General features: G+C 36.2%; 1 protein-coding gene across 3 annotated transcripts in view; it reads left to right on the top strand.

Moving 5' to 3' along the window:
• PDGFC (platelet derived growth factor C) overlaps window positions 1–16,777 on the top strand; it is a 217,571-nt gene that overhangs the window by 181,222 nt on the left and 19,572 nt on the right. The window lies entirely within an intron of this gene.

The following is a 16,777-nucleotide window of genomic DNA, read 5'->3' as shown; positions in this document are numbered from 1 at the left end:
TCCAAGCTTGTTCAACCCGCGGCTCGCAGGCCCCATGTGGCCCAGGACAACTTTGAATACAGTCTAACACAAATTCGGAAACTTCCTTAAAACACTGAGATTTTTTTGTGATTTTACTTAATTTCATATTTTTTAGCTCATCAGCTCTTGTTGGTGTTAGTATGTTGAATGTGTGGCCCAAGACAGTTCTTCCAGTGTGGGACAGGGAAGCCAAAAGAGTAGACATCCCTGGAACTTTAAACCATATTCAGATGCAGAGCTGTGACCAATCTGGCTGTTTCTCTACCTCACTTCTGTTTTTTGTGTATCACTTTTCTTTTGCTGTCTTTAAATTCTGTCAGACCACCTGACAGTGCTGGAGTTGCTCTGAAACTATTCTGGTTGAAGTGAGGTGTGGGCGAGGGGTGAGCATGCTTCCCAATTCACAAGTATTTTTTTGCACAATTAAACTCTGTTAAATTTAATTGTCTGAAGTTTTTCTTTTTCTTTTCCTTTTCCTTTTTTTTTTTTTTGAGACAGAGTCTGGCTCTGCTGTCCAGGCTGGAATGCAGTGGCATGATCTCGGCTCACTGCAAGCTCCACCTCCCGGGTTCACGCCATTCTCCTGCCTCAGCCTCCTGAGTAGCTGGGACTACAGGGGCCCGCCACCTCGCCCGGCTAATCTTTTTGTATTTTTAGTAAAGACGAGGTTTCACCATGTTAGCCAGGATGTTCTCAATCTCCTGACCTCGTGATCCGCCCGCCTCGGCCTCCCAAAGTGCTGAGATTACAGACGTGAGCCACTTCACCTGGCGTTTTTTTTTTTTTAAATGCTTTCTTCTTCATCTTGCAAGATAGTAGCAAATTGTGACTTTGCTTACAGTAAGCATTCATATGACTTAGAGTTATATGTAATTTTCTGTAAGTTTATATTAAGTTGATTTAAAAAACCCACAGCCTATCCATAGTAATAATGATAGTATACACCATTTCTCGAAAACTTACTATTATATTGGGTTCCTGCTGTAAGTCATCTCATTTAGTCTTTTCAGTAATTCTATGCTAAATCATCACTACTTTGCCTAAGATGAAGTACACTCAGAGAATACAGCTTGAATGAGGTTCAGAGCAAATAAATGGGAAAAATTATAGTGAAATCCATAATTTCAACCACAACACAATATCTCCCAACCAATATTGCTCGAAAAGAACTTAATTTAAGTTTTATTTTGAGATAATTGTAAATTGGTACCTTTTGTAAAAAAAAAAAAACAAATACAGAGGAGTCCTGTTACTGTCCACCTAATTTTCCCCAATGATAACATCTTGCATGAATATATAATAGTATATCACAACCTGGAAACAGACATTGACAATTGATACAATTCACCAAACTCAACAGGAAATTATGAAGAAATAAAAATATAAAACACTATAGTGGGTACTAAATAAAAGTACTATATAAAAAGATTTCATTTAAAAGTTAAAAAATGTTTGATTAGTACATAGTTTTAAAAATGGCTCAATCAAGAATAACAAGAAGGAGGATATAATTTTGTATCACTAAATGACTTTCGAATATTTCCTTGGGTCACGAGGAAAACTTTTTTTCTGAAGTAGGTGATCTCATAATCTTCTTCATCTAAAACTGCAGTGTGGTGCAGAACCATCATCGCAGCTTAGAGCACAACATCTATCATAGATTAAAGATTACAAAGTCAAAAATAATACCACAAATCACTCCTCTTGATGTGGGATTCAGAGTGAACGTGTGAAATATAAATAGTCACTATAAATAAATCCATAAATGAGGCTTTGCTCCCTCCATGACAGAGATTAATGAAGTTTTAGGATTCTAAGAACTCAAGATATAATCTATAGCTTTAAACTGATGTCAAGATTCAGAACTGATTGCTTTAAAAGCCCTTCATTTTTGTAGAAAAGATTGATGACTATAGTGCAGCGAAATCTCTTCCCATGCAAAATTTATGGAATTTGGTTCCAACAGGTATCTTATGTGTTAGTTTTACATGTTAAATTTAACTATATAATATGTAAAAGTTAAACTGTTTTCAAAGCAATCCACATTCATACATGCTATTTTCAAAGTATTGCTTAATTTTAGAACTCAATGGAAGCCTGCTCATGAACGTATCTAGGGTTTGTTGCTGGGCTATTAGTTACCTTGAGTAGTTCAGGTGGAGAATCATAACAATTATATACATATTAGTAAACATTTAATTTTAATTTTACCACTTATCATTTAGGGCCTGTACTTTTTTTTTTAAACAGGGATTTGCCAACTGGAGTTTTGTTGTATTTCTTCCAAAAATTATAGCCACAATGCCTCAATTATGACTTTCAGTTTGGTTTTCTTTGAGTTAAATTGAGAACTTAAAGATGCCTTTTAAAGCAATCTATGTGCAGAAATCCTCCGTGATTTTATGAGATTTTCCTTCCTGTATTTCACAGTTATCTCTCTCATACCTGACTTAACAGCAGTTTTTTTATAGTAACTCATTTTATGTGGCATCCTTCCAAGGCATTCGTCTAAATTTTCAAAGAAGCAATAACTCATATTTAATTGGGTTACATAATATTTGAATAACTTAGTAATTAAAATAACAGGTGCTACTGATATAAATACTTTTGGGCACAAATACAAGTTCCTCTTGGTAAGTGTAAGATTTAACTGGTGGAAACAGAAAGGATGCCAGTAAGCAGTAGTATTTAGTGAGTTGTCAGTGTCATCAGTCAGTATGTTTCACATGCATAGGAGAAGTGGTTAAACCAGGTCAGCGATGGCAATACCTGCTGTCCTTTGTCCTTCGTTCAGTTTCCATCTTGATACTGCATGATATGTCATTGGAAAATCGTAAACTAAATGCATGTGGTCAATAGAGAGGTGATTGGTAACGTGTCTTGGTAGATATATATATATATATCTCCCCCCAAGTAGCTAATAATATGCTTGACAAAATGTTGACATTTAATATATTTTTGTTCTCTTCCATGATTTTTTTCTATAATTAACTTCACTAGTTTTCAAGCTATTTTTCTATGTAGTTGCAGACTACTTTGAGTTTGAAGGAGTGAGTGTTTCACTAGAATGATAATCTTTAATAGAATTCCAGTTGAAGATATATAAATGGATATTTTTATCTTACTAATAAAAAGCAAAATGTCTTGTAAAAAAATATTACTCACCAAAGTAAAGAAAAAGCAGAGTTTCCTTTTCTTCCTCTCTTCCTCCCTCCCTCCCTTCTTTTTTTCTTCCTTCCTCCCTTTCTCTATTTTTCTTTCTCTTCTTAAATGCTTCCCTATCTTAAACTACTTCTTGGTTTGTGTTATTTTGAAAGCTAGTGTTTCAAAATTTTGTCTAGACTTCCCTACTCTAATGCTTCTTTAGGAAAGAGGCAAACTTGTTTTTTAATTCTTCTGTAATTAAAACAACTCCTTAAAATCACACATTCTGTTTTCTAATATATACCATGCTCTTCTAATATAGAGCATGTCCTGATTTAAGGAGAAAGATGGTTGAATGTGTAAGCTATAAGCAGTTAAGCTGCTTCAGCTTTCCCAATGTGTTAGCTACCTCAGGGCCATGAAAAGATCTAGCTGAAGAAACACAGTTTAAAGTAATCTCAGGTTTATTTTCCTTACAAGCTGCCATAATCCATTCATAATGCACAGTCAGAGGTGCTTGAATAGGACAATGTTTTATGATACAAATTACATCATCCATGTTAACAGTAGTACTTACTCTTCTAAGACCTTGGATGCTACTGAGGTGTTAGTAGCTCCTCAGTTACTGACCTTAACCAAGATCCTTTACTGAATCTCACTGCAAGGCTGTTGTGTTCTTGTAACCTTGACTGCTTCACATTTGGATTGAATTCCCATCCTACCACAAATCTACATGTATAAACCTGGGCAAGTTTTATTTTTACTCTAAAAATGTGAATAACAAAAATTTCTGCCATATATTATTATGAGGAATAACAAAAATGTCTGCCATATATTATTATGAGGATTCCTGTGAAATGCTTAGCTCAGTGTTTAGCATGTAGTAGTCAATAAGTATGTGTTACCTTTATTTTAAGGTCAGGTTTATTGACATGTTCTGATTCCAGGCCACTGCCCCCCGATTGGTATTAATAATTTTTTTTTTTGCCCAAGACCTCACTATAAGGACACATTTTAAAGTATGATCATGTTTACACACATATATAACATTTTAAAGTGTTGTGTGTGTATTGTAACAGAATGCTTAACCTTACTGTATAAAATTGTTATTTTTTTTTCCTCAAGAATGCCTGTCACAATGCCCTAAGTTGATTTCACAACTCCACTAAACCTGTCACAACATGAGTTTGAAAAATCTTCGATTGTAAAAGATGTGTCATTTGTAAATGAAAGAGTATGCTCTTTGGTCATTTAAGTCCCTTTATGGAACAATATCATATACTAACACTAAAATATGTGAAGATTAATTCTTACAGTCCCCAAAATTGATATTAAAAATAGTTTCCATTGTAACTTGCTACGTCGAAAATGGATTTTAGAAAAATCTAGATTTAAAGTCTTCCATCAACATCTGACTGCTGTTCAGAATTTGTGCTTGATGATAGCTTTTTAGAATTTTACTGTTTAAGGAAGATAGGAACTATTTATTGAATGTCTACTTGTATTCTATGATATTAAAGTAGACAACTTGTTGAAATTGTGCCCTGTGGTTGAGTTTGTTTCTCCCTTATTTGAAGAACTCTTCAATCTTCTAGTACAGGAATTTCGGGTTCAATTAGCGGTTTCTGACTCAACACTCCAGAGTCCATCTGTCCCCTATAACTGTTTGGTGCCAATGGCAATATGCAGAGGGGAAGGTGAGGGTTTCCTTCATACCCTCTGGATATATTTTAAGTTTTCAGGAAAACAAAAGAAGAGGCAAGAGTGATGACTTATGGATGACTGTCTCATTGTAGTGCTTATAAAATGCAGGAGTGTGAAATTTGTTCTCCGTGTTATAATTGGAAATGCAGATTAAAGGTTTTGGAAACCACAGTTATTCATTGTTTATACAGGTCTGTAGACTTCCTGAACTATGCACACTACATGGAATTGGCCTTTAGTGGTATTTGCTTTGTGTATTAATGGCATTTCTGCCTGAAGATAATGTATTTTTCGTAGAAATAACTTGTCATTCAATTGAAACATTTTGCTTCTGAGATACTGGAGTTTCAAAATATTTCTCTGCTCATATATGCACACCTGTTTCCCTGCCTTTCTGTTTTCTGATCTTGACGTTTGTTTTTGTTTTTAAAAATGTGCTCTGTGATTTTTTATGGAATGTGACTTTTACATTCTAACTCAATTCCAAATCGGCTGAAGTGTCCACCAATACACTGCTTGTTTAATTCATATTAATAATAAATTATATTGACAGTTGTCTTTTCCTTCATATATTCGGATTGTAGCTCCAGTGAAACCTGTATTTTTGACACTTTTATCCAAATTGTATATTATGTAGATATTAGTGTTTATTTAATCACTTTGCTAAACACCCCACCTACCCAGCTTCAGTGTGCTACTTTTGAATTTAGAACATTAAGAATTTCAGTTTACTGGTCATATTTGTTTTAAGCATAGACAAAGATCCTAGGCCTTTTCCTTGGACCTTGGGACTGACAGAAATTTTTTCCAGATGTTAACGATGGTGAAACTGCTTTTAAAATATCCCCATTGATCTCTTTGAATAATAAACGAGAGGATTTCATTAGGTATATCAAGGTTTCCAGGCTTTCCCAAAATATATTTGAAAGTTCATGGCCAAATGGAGATTAGGCTTTTAGGCCCATCTTAGACAAGGTGTTAACATTGCTGCTACCACACTCATATGTATTACTCAGTGAAGACGTGTTTTTAATATGTTTTAAGACTTGTTTTTGTAATGTGTCTTTGTAAGGTTACCACATCTCGTGTATTTTATTACTCTTAGGGCAATTTCAGTGCGGTACATGGGATGCTAAATAATTAAAGCTAAATAATTAACATGTAGGAAACAAAATAAATACATAGAATTTTGTTTTAAGATTGAAATGTGTAAAATCTGTGTTTGCACTACTTTGTATTTAGCAGATTTTTCCCCCAGTTTATGTGTGAATCAGTTTTTTGGAATTCAAGCTTTATTTTAAATAATTCTTTATTAGGTGATTTTAGTACATTCTTTACATTATTTCCTCTTTTTTTTTTTTAATTTCCTAAAGCTGTTGTTACTATATGCTTGATTAAAAGAAAATTTATTTTTGAAGTCTCTGAGCTTGGATATTTTAAAGCATATCAGACTCAACACAATCATTTCTGAGTTTCCAGGTTAGTAATAAATACATGATAAGTTGAATGTCAACAAATATAATTGTACTCATTTATAGGAATGATGGTAATTCATCCAAATGTGTTGAGATCAGAGCCTGTCTTAACCTTTGTATTTTCACGTATAGCAGGGTACCTAGGACATAGTAAGCACTCTTAAAATTTTCAGTGAATGAATGGATGATAGATACATCTTTCATTGTTGTTCTGGTGGCAGAGAGAAATGTTCCTGTGACAGCGAGCAGCACAAGGTCATTAAGTAGTACTGGCTGGGAAAATGCCAGGCTTTGCATTTTATTGTGGTAAACCAAATTCCTGAAGCCCAAAGCCAGAGAGCCGCAGCCCTAAGCTCCATATGAATGTTGATCCTAGGAAAAATCCCTGGTGGTTTGCCTGAGGAATCATTGGCACCTTCAAGATGTGAAATTGATGCCTATGTAGGATGTAAAATGCAAAAGCCAGGCAGGAAAAAAGATTCAGATCATATGGAGTAATAAAAAACATCCAAGTTCCTACCCTGTGCCAGAGGAACTTAATTTATTGGCTTGCCCAGTTCTCAGTATGGCGTCATAATAGCTATATCTAATTTGTATTGTGCCTTTCACATTACAGAATATTTCACAGGCATGAACATGTTTAGTAAATAATTATGATGAAAAAGAATCTCAATAAATAATTGGCATAAATTTTGGAGTTCACATCTTGAGGTTAATATTTTTGTTGAGAAAAATTGGGGTGAGTAGAATTTGCAATAGACATACATTGGTTGCTGATGACCAATTTAGGGGGAAGGTTGTCTTTGTATTGCTGATATTTAAATATTTTTATTCTATCCAAATTCATAAGGTTTCAACATTTGAAGAAAGCTTTAAATTGTTTTTACTTATCTTCCATCTGATTTACAATCTCCTTTCCTCCCAAACAAAATGACTTTATGACTATGGCATAAAATTTAAGAATTCATTGTCTCTTAGCTCTTAAATCCATTCCATTTTTAACTAATATTGTTTTTAGAAAGTTCTTTCCTGTATTAAACAAAAATCTTTCTTCTTTCAACTTCCTCTCACAGGTCCTTATCTTTCCTTTGAAGTTACTTGCAATAATTTTATGACCCTCACCATTGCTAATAATGAATGCTTGATTATTATGTTTTAAGATACAATTATGTGCATTATTTTATTTGAGCTGCAAAATAACCCATTAAATTAGATAGCTTATGTGTTATTATCTGTCTTACAGATACATGCACTAAAACACAGAGAAAATAAATAATTGGTCAGTGTTCACACTCATAAATGATAAATGGTGAATCCAGGGTCTATACCCAGGTCTTCTGATTTAAAATTCCATGTTTTTGCCATGATACTATGTTGCCTCAAAGTATTCTTTCCTTTCTTTTTTCTTTTTTTTTTTTTTTTTTTTTTTTTTTTTTTGAGACAGAGTCTTGCTCTGTCACCCAGGATGGAGTACAGTGGCACAATCTCAGCTCACTGCAAGCTCTGCTTCCCGAGTTCATGCCATTCTCCTACCTTAGCCTCCTAAGTAGCTGGGATTGCAGGCACCCGCCACCACGCCTAGCTAATTTTTTGTATTTTTAGTAAAGACGGGGTTTCACCATGTTAGCCAGGATGGAATCCATCTCCTGACCTTGTGATCCGCCTGCCTCGGCCTCCCAAAGTGCTGGGATTACAGGCATGAGCCACCACGCCCAGCCAGTATTCTTTCTAATTTTTAGTGATGTCTCATAAAGTCTTTACTTCTTCAGACTGTATATCCTCAGCGTCTTTAGTTTCTCGATTTTGTCAACCACTTCTCAAGTGACCTGTTTTTCAGTAAGAGCAGCTAGATGATGAGTGCTAGCTGGTGTGTGTGTGTGCATGTGTGTGCACATGTGCAGATCTTGAGAAAAGTTCATAGGCTACAGGATGGTATTTATAAAGTATTTGTAGTTACACCCAGTCTTTGAAAGTCCCTGTACACACAGTTATTTTTTATTTAGCTGAGTCTCTCAAGTAAAATTTTATGTAAGTATTTTCATAAACAAATGTGTACATCGTGTGCCATCTCAGAGGCAAATAATTTTCAAGTGAAGAATTACAGGCCTCACTCTTTATTTTCTATATTACTATTTTGTGAAACCAGGAAAATTTATTTTTTCTGGGCATCTGTTTAAGAATCAGAAGTTTTTCTGTCTGCACTCTGTATTTGATTAGAGGGAAAACCTCACGTCTTACCAACTTCATTCATTCTGGCTAGCACAGAAAATAAATGTTTTCAGATCATAGCCCTGGATTCAATAAAGCGAAAGTATTTCCAGTGTTCACTTAGAAACTGCTTTGCCCAGTAGATACAGGATTATACCAGACTCTGAATATCAAAGGAAGAGGTTACCCCTGTGTCAACAATTATATACTTCTATACTCAAAACCCAAGAACATACTAACCACTTCCTAAATTATGAATAGCAGTAGCACAAGCTGAAACCACAGTTGATCAGTGCATATAAAACCACAGTATATAATTATTTTCATAATATTTTGCATAACATAATCAGAAGCCAGAAAATATTTCTACATCAGTGAATAAGGAAGACATTTAGAAAGATAAATTATTTTAAAGTAACCATTTCTGAAAAATGGTTTTAAAAATAACATTATATTTGTTGCATGAGCATTCATATTAACCAACTTAAATAGTCCTCTTTAAAACTGATTTCTCAGAAACTCTACTGCTTATACTGAATGTTTCCAATCCCCTGAAGCTAATACTTTGAACCAAATACCCTTTATTTGAGGCTAATTGGTTAGAAGATGATTAAAATTCGGTTTTGAATTTCACCAGTTTCCACATTGAATAAGAAGCAGCATTGAATTCATTGTGAAGACAGCCAATTGCTCAGTTCAAGTAAGGATTTTTGGCCCTGCTAAGTTTCTGATATGAAATTTAACTTTTTAATTATTATGAACTTGTATTCACTTGTCTTTAAACATCTCTAAAATACAGACTCATAAATTTAATCTCTCCTAGCCAAGTTCTTAAAGGGCCTCGGTAACAAAAGTTGCTGTTGATCTTGGTAGCTTTTTGAGTTTCTGGAGATTCTCTGTTAATACCCAGGCATTCTTCCTTCAACTCTCCTGTGTATTTGTCTTTCTTTGCTCTCAATGTGTTCTGTGTGTGTTTTCTTCCTCCTATCACTGCAGCATTTGCTTAGTTTGACTCCTCATCGGTGAGACTCCTTGTCCGAGATTATTGGCCAGCACACTTGATTTAAGAACTTTCTGGAAATACTCAACCACAGAATTATGCCCCCACACCATGAATGTTGTCCATAAATGAAATCCTGTTGCCATTCTCTAGACCTGCTTTAGAGTCATATGTTCTGTAGTGCTGCTGGGCAGACATTTCGGCATCTTCTTTGTGTATCTTCTCTACTCCTCTCCTAGACTGTTACCTTACATTTTCCCTCTCTTCAAGCATCTGGCATTATTTCTTCCATCCTCACTCTTAGATGATAATTTTTTTTCTCTGTCACAAGGAGATGACAAGCAATCAGAAAAGGACGTCTGAACACTTTCCTCACACTGTTTACCTGCATGTCTCGTTGTCCCTGAGCAACTGATTTTCCTCCCTGTGACCCTAGGCGAACACTGTGTGCCTTCCTTACTCCATCTCATTCATCTCTTGACCACTCAAGTGTGCCTCCTGCACCCTTCTCTCTCTCTCCTCCTCTTCCTCCTTCTTTTTTTCCATTGGCCATTCTATAGGTTCATTACCCTTGGCATGTCAATAAGGCTATCACTTCTTCCATCTTTAAAGAAATATGTACTTCTCCTGGTCCCACATCATCATCCAGCTACCACCCATATTGTCTGCTTCCTTCTCAGCAACTGCTCAGGACAGTTATGTTGCATTCACTGCCCTCATTTTATTCTCTTCTAAACTCATGCTCATCATGTTTTTTGCCTCATCATTTGTCATAATCGTACTTGGTACTCCATGATGACATAGTGCTAAATTCAGTGGAAAATCCTCAATCCTCCTCTTATCAGACCTATTATCAGTGGTGGACACAAGTGATTCTTTACTTCTTTCCACTGAACACTTTGACACTGGTATCCAGATCAGCACACTCTCCCTGTTTTCAACCTATCTCTCTGGCCACTCCTCAGTCCTTTCCCTGGTTCCTCCTTCTCTCCCTCTGAACTGGAATTATGACAGTGTTTCTAGGTTCAGTCCCTTTTTTAACAGAGATCACTTTATAACCATGGCATCTCTTCCTAATAACACTCATTTGGCAATCTCATCCAATCTCATGACTTTTAGTAATATCCATAAACCTCTGGATCTCAAATTTATGTAGCTAGCCCATCTAAGCTAGAATCTTCTCGTTTTTTTTTTTAGTAGAGACGGGGTTTCACTGTGTTAGCCAGGATGGTCTTGATCTCCTGACCTCGTGATCCGCCCATCTCGGCCTCCCAAAGTGCTGGGATTACAGGCTTGAGCCACCGCGCCCGGCCAGAATCTTCTCTTAAATATCCACACACCTCTCAATCTTTCCATTTGGATTATTGAAACTACTTCTAAGTGGCCTCCCTGTTGCTACCATTGCCTTCCTGCATTCTATTTTCAGCACAGTAGTGGGTAGGATCCTTTTAAACATAAGGCAGATGATATACCTCCTTTCCTTGAAACTTTCCAATAGTTCCCAACTACAGTTGCCAAAGTGAACAAATGAAAACACAGGATTGTCTCGTTTTATATGTGAATTTCAGCTAAACAATGAATGATTTTATAATTTTGGGGCCATACTTATACTAAAAGATTATTCATTGTTTATCTGAAATTCAACTGTAACTGGGCATCCTCTGTTTTATCTGGCAGCTCTACTCAGTCACCCAGAGTAAATTGCTAATTCTCACCATGAGCTACAGTGTCCCCTTGTAGTCCTTCTATCTCCAGCCTTCGGTCCAGCCACAGTGTCCCCTCCTTGCCATTCCTGAGTTGAATTTACCTAACATACTTCCAAACAGATTATTTGCCCTGCTATTCTATATTCCTGGGATGATCTTCCTCACATAGCCCCACAACTTCAAGCCTCAATTCCTTAAGGTTTTGCTTGCACATCAGCTTCTCACAGAGGCTGTGCCTGTCATTCTTGTCTCCTTCCTGTTTTACTTTTTTCCTGTAATACACTTTACCATCTAACATTGTATATGCTTTATGTATTTTGTGTATGGTCTGTTTTTCTCCAATAGAATATGTATTTCACAAAGGCAGAGATATTTACTTATTTTGTTCACTGCTTGATCCTCAGCACTTAGAAGAGTGTCTGGTTCATATTAGTTGCTCAGTATGTATTTATTGCAAATGAATAATATTACATAAATGGTGACAAGATAATCAGTAGCCTATTAGTATGGTTATGAATGATCATATTATATAGATTAGGGTAATGGTGATTAGTTTCACAGTACCTTATCTGAAATTTGCTGAAGCAATGAAGGTGTTAGGGAAATAAAGATGATTCCAGAGCATTGTATACTTAGGGCAAAGCAATACAGAATAGAGGTGCAGGGTGAAGAACAAGGCAAAGAAAAGAATGTAGGAAGATATTTATCAATTGACCTTGAACTTTGTGGGAAGATATTGATCAACTGACCTAGGACTTTATTAAATCTCATCGTGACTTTGCACCTCCTGAGTATTCTAGCCCTACCCAATGTAGACATTAGATTCTACATGGAAAAAATATGCATTATTTTAATAGTCCCATAAGTTGATCCTAGTTGAGACAATTTTACCTTTTGTAACGGCATAAATGTTACACTTTCAAGAGTCGGTCATCTCTCACCTGTACTGACAGTGCTGTTCAATCATCCCTTTACCTGATGCTGGCTGCTCCCTTTCCAGACTGTTGTGCACCCAGAGGATTCCTGGCATATCAGATTGGGAACTGATGGATCTACTCTTAGAAGTTTATTAAACTTAGGGCCGGGCACAGTGGCTCATATCTGTAATCCCAGCACTTTGGGAGGCCGAGGCGCACAGATCACCTGAGGTCAGGAGCTCGAGACTAGCCTGGCCAACATGGTGAAACCCCGTCTTTAAAAAATACAAAATGCAAAAATTAGCCGGGTGTGGTGGTGGGCACCTGTAATCACAGCTACTTTGGAGCCTGAGGCAGAAGAATCACTTGAACCCGGGAAGCAGAGATTGCAGTGAGCCGAGATTGTGCCGCTGTACTCCACACTCCAGCCTGAATGACAGAGTGAGGCTCCATCTTAAAAAAAAATTCAGAACGATAAGATCTTAGCCTGGTTGTCCTTAGTCTCTGCCTATGCAGAATGTGAGTCATCCTGTTTGCTTTATAGTTTAGATCACAGTGGCAATCATATCCCTGAGCTGTTAGGGATCAAAGTTTCTACATTGTTCTCATGCACACTAAAAATTATTGAGAGTGAAATGGACCACGGTACATACATAAAGTATAATCAGTTATTTAACAGTCTTCCAATTATGAACATTTCAGTTTTAAATTTTATTTTTAATTTTCTCTATTAATAATGCTACAATGACTATCCTTGGATTATACTTCTGATTATTTCCTTCAGATAAAAATTCTGAATATGGAATTATAGGATCTGAAAAAATCAACATTTTTAAGACTGGTGGAAAATATTGTTGAATTGTCTTTCAGAAATACTTTGACATTTTACTCTTCTTTACAGTTCATGAGAAAAAAATATTTTTGCCCTGTCTTGATCTACAATTGACATTAACTCTCCTCTGTCTTCTGATTTCTTGTTTTCATTGGCCTTCTTTTCTGATTGCAAATATACACATAGTTCTGTACTTACTAAGCTTTTTTCTAATCTTTCTTCTCATACATCCATTATTCTTTCTTATTTTTTTCTCCCTGCCAAACTTAATGGAAAAGTTCTACTTGCTTTCTCAATTTCACTGCTTTTTCTTTAAGGGCCGCCTTTCTTCCATTCTTTCTTCAATGAAACTTCTGTGTTCTTAAGGTCACAGAACACCACCTGTGGCCGACTTTTACTCCGCTTTCTTGCTGATCTTTCCATCACTTTGATGTTATTGTCCCTCTCCTCAAAACTCTCTTCTCCTTGGGAGAAAAAAATCACTAACACCTCTAGGCTCTCTTCCCGATCCTTAGATTGATCTATTTTGAAACACCAGTGCTGGTTGATCCTGTGCCTTGACCTTTGGTCTAAGTATGGGGAAATCCCATTTTCCTGTCTTCTATCCTCTTCTCTTTTCATGTGTGCCCTTAGCGCATGGCTTTAACATTTGACATTTGTATATGTTAATGACTATCATTCTCTATTCCAAGCAAGTCCTCTATATTTAATGCTACAAAAAATGTTTGCAGTTGTCTGCTGGATGTATGCATGTCAATACACCTCCACTGATTATAAATTGACCCAACCTGAACTTTTCCTTCTTTATCAGTTTTGTCTATATTAGATAGTTATGTTGCTGTTAATGCACTCTCTCAAGCTAGAATCACTTAAAATTAAGCATATCTCTTCTCTCCCTGATTCCCCATGCCATCAGCTACCAATTCCTATTGGTTCTACCATGGTCATGTACTTTGCCACCCTTCTTTTCATTTGTTTTCCTCAATGGTGGTAATCAATCAGGTCATAAAGCATACTTTTTTATAGCATTTCATTAATACTGTTCTGTCAGATCCTGAGTACTATTGGAGATCAAAATATCCAAAAGACATTAAGATTTGGCTGCGCCATGAAAGAACTTCGAGGCAAGTAGGAGGGAGTTGTACAATAATTTCAATTTGATGTCGTGCTAGAGAAATGAACAGAATGATACAGGATCACAAAAGTCGACCAGCTTAGAGGTAGTCGTGTATATACAGAGAGAGGTCTCATTAGTGGAAGCCTGCTGGAGAAGCTGAGTCTGTATTAGTGAGTAGTGATTAGCCATATGACAAGGCGATAAAAGCAGTTATTAACAAAGGGCAAAATCAGAAACAAAGGTTCAGATACCAAAGTCTTGTTCATGGCTCCCACCAGTCTACACACCCCCTTCTCCCAATCCAAGGCACCTCCTCACCTAAAATAGAAGTAGAAAGCCAGAAAAATTAAACTTGTATGTATCCCACCTTCCTTAAAATCTCTTCTGACTCTTGCACTGCCTTGTGATTAAGTCCAGATTCTATAACATGGCACACACAAAGCCTTCCCAATCAGACCCCAATTCATTCCTGCAGCCTCACCTCCCGCCATCTTCTCTCCCCCAATAACAATGCTTTCTCGCAGTCTTCATCTTTTTATTCACCCAATACCATTTTTTTAACTCAGTTTCCTTATAAATATCTAAAGTGCTTCTCCCTTGTAACCTATATAATTCCTTTCTAATTCTCTAAGCTCTAGATTAACTTTGATCTATTCTTTGTATCCCCTTCTTAATTCTCCAGGCAAAATTAATCGCTCTCACAGCACTTGGGTTTTCACTTCTGTTATAGTCATGACCTAAAGGACACAGGTTTCTGCATCAAGAGATACGAACTTCACAATGGCTCTATTACTCAGCTTCTTCACTCGGTGTGAGCACATGAGAGGAATGTAATATAGTCTACTGAATGATTTAACTTTTTATCTAACCCTGTTTTCAGAGCCATATCTTGCTTATATCAATAGAAGAAGCCTTCTCAGGTGTGTTTGAGGTGACCGTACCAACTTTTCACAAAAATATTCTATGTTCTCTGTTGCTCAGGGTGATTCTTTTGATCTGCCTGGAATTCTGACCATGAGACACAATCTCATTTTAGTGTGATGACCGCCATGTAAAAACATGACCAAAGAACATATAACTGTTTATGCTTTTATTTTTTGGAAATGTTCAGGTCTGTGCATGAGTACTAAAGATTTTATGGCAGAATAGGGATGTCATAGAGTGATTTAAAAATGTAAAAAAAAAATCCCAAACACTTCATAAAATAATTATTATTTACATTTTTCTCCATTGTTGAAATAGGAATGGAGTGCTGACTAGTTACTTTATAGAAGTTTCTTTTAATATAATACTGTACACTGTAATTAAGATAACAGTGACACAGTGGGCCTCAACATTGAAATGCTGCATTTTGCATAGGATTTTTTGTTGGTTTCATTTCATATAAGGATTTTACAGGCAAAGAATATGAATTCAGAAAACTGACAGAAGTGAGCTAAGGATATTATTATGCTTATTTTTTAAGTTCTTTAGCACAGAGGTATTCATGGCCATAAAGATTAATTTGCTGATGTGTAATGCCCATTTCTCCCTCCAGAACAGCTACTGAATATAAATCTGTTTTAGAAGAGAAAAAAGTTTGTTTCAGAATTTTCCTTGTAGGGCTGGACAAGCTCTGATTTGCCACATCAGTCTAGAAAGAATGTTGGGTGGAGATGTCATTGAACGCTGCCTACTGAGTCCATGCTACTCCATGTAACACAGACCAACATCAATCATGAGCTATATTTTTTTAAATAATTATTTATCTTTGCTAAACTTGGTACAACTTGGATAATTAAATATACAATAAAATGTGTATGGTAATCCCTAAATATGTACAGTGCTGAATTGTTTATTAAGATTTTAAAATATGCTATTTTGCTTAATCCTTATAAACAGTTTCCTAGGTAGGCAGAATCATCCCTCCTTTGAATATCTGTTCCTACAGACACACACATAAATGAGGTGTTCACCATGTAATTTTGACAAATGCCCCATTTTCTATGGCTGGTAGGTATGCCTCCCCTACACTGAAGAAGAGAGTATGATTTGCATTGTCAGCAGTAGGAGGGTGAGCGAGTGCCTTCTGACCAGATAAAATGTACCTGGGAGGGATGAATGGCGGGTTTCAGGAGGCATACTGCATTAACTAAGGCTTATGAAATCTGTACAAAGCCGTTCCATTGAGTTCCACTGTGAATAATCTATAGAACGTTTAAAATAAAGGCCATTTTTAAGTTTAAAATTTAAAAGCAGATACATTTTTCTAGAAAAGTAATTGATATTTGTACTCGTACCCTATCAACCCTTTGTTGTAGAATGTGTAAATTTCTGTTATTTAATTCAGACAACAATGGCAAAGGCAAAAACAGGGAGACCAGTTAGAAGACTATTTCACATGTTGGCCTGAATTGTAAAGTGGCAGCAATAGAAGTAGGGAAAGTGGTCAGATTCTAGACATAGTATGAAGATTGAGCCGAGATAACTTGATGTGGGATATGAAGTGTAGCACAGAAAAAGGGAGGAGCAAAATGCGACTGCAAATTATGGAGTTGGCATTTACTGAGATGGTAATAATGTGTTGGTAAGAAATAGGAATTTTCTGGCAGTCGGCGTATAAATTATATGTAATGCTTTGAAACTATAGAAGATCACCAAGGGGAAGAATGAG

The sequence above is a fragment of the Chlorocebus sabaeus genome, chromosome 7 (assembly GCF_047675955.1).
Source record: "Chlorocebus sabaeus isolate Y175 chromosome 7, mChlSab1.0.hap1, whole genome shotgun sequence".
In the NCBI taxonomy this organism is placed as follows: domain Eukaryota; kingdom Metazoa; phylum Chordata; class Mammalia; order Primates; family Cercopithecidae; genus Chlorocebus; species Chlorocebus sabaeus.
This window is presented reverse-complemented; position numbering and strand designations above follow the sequence as displayed.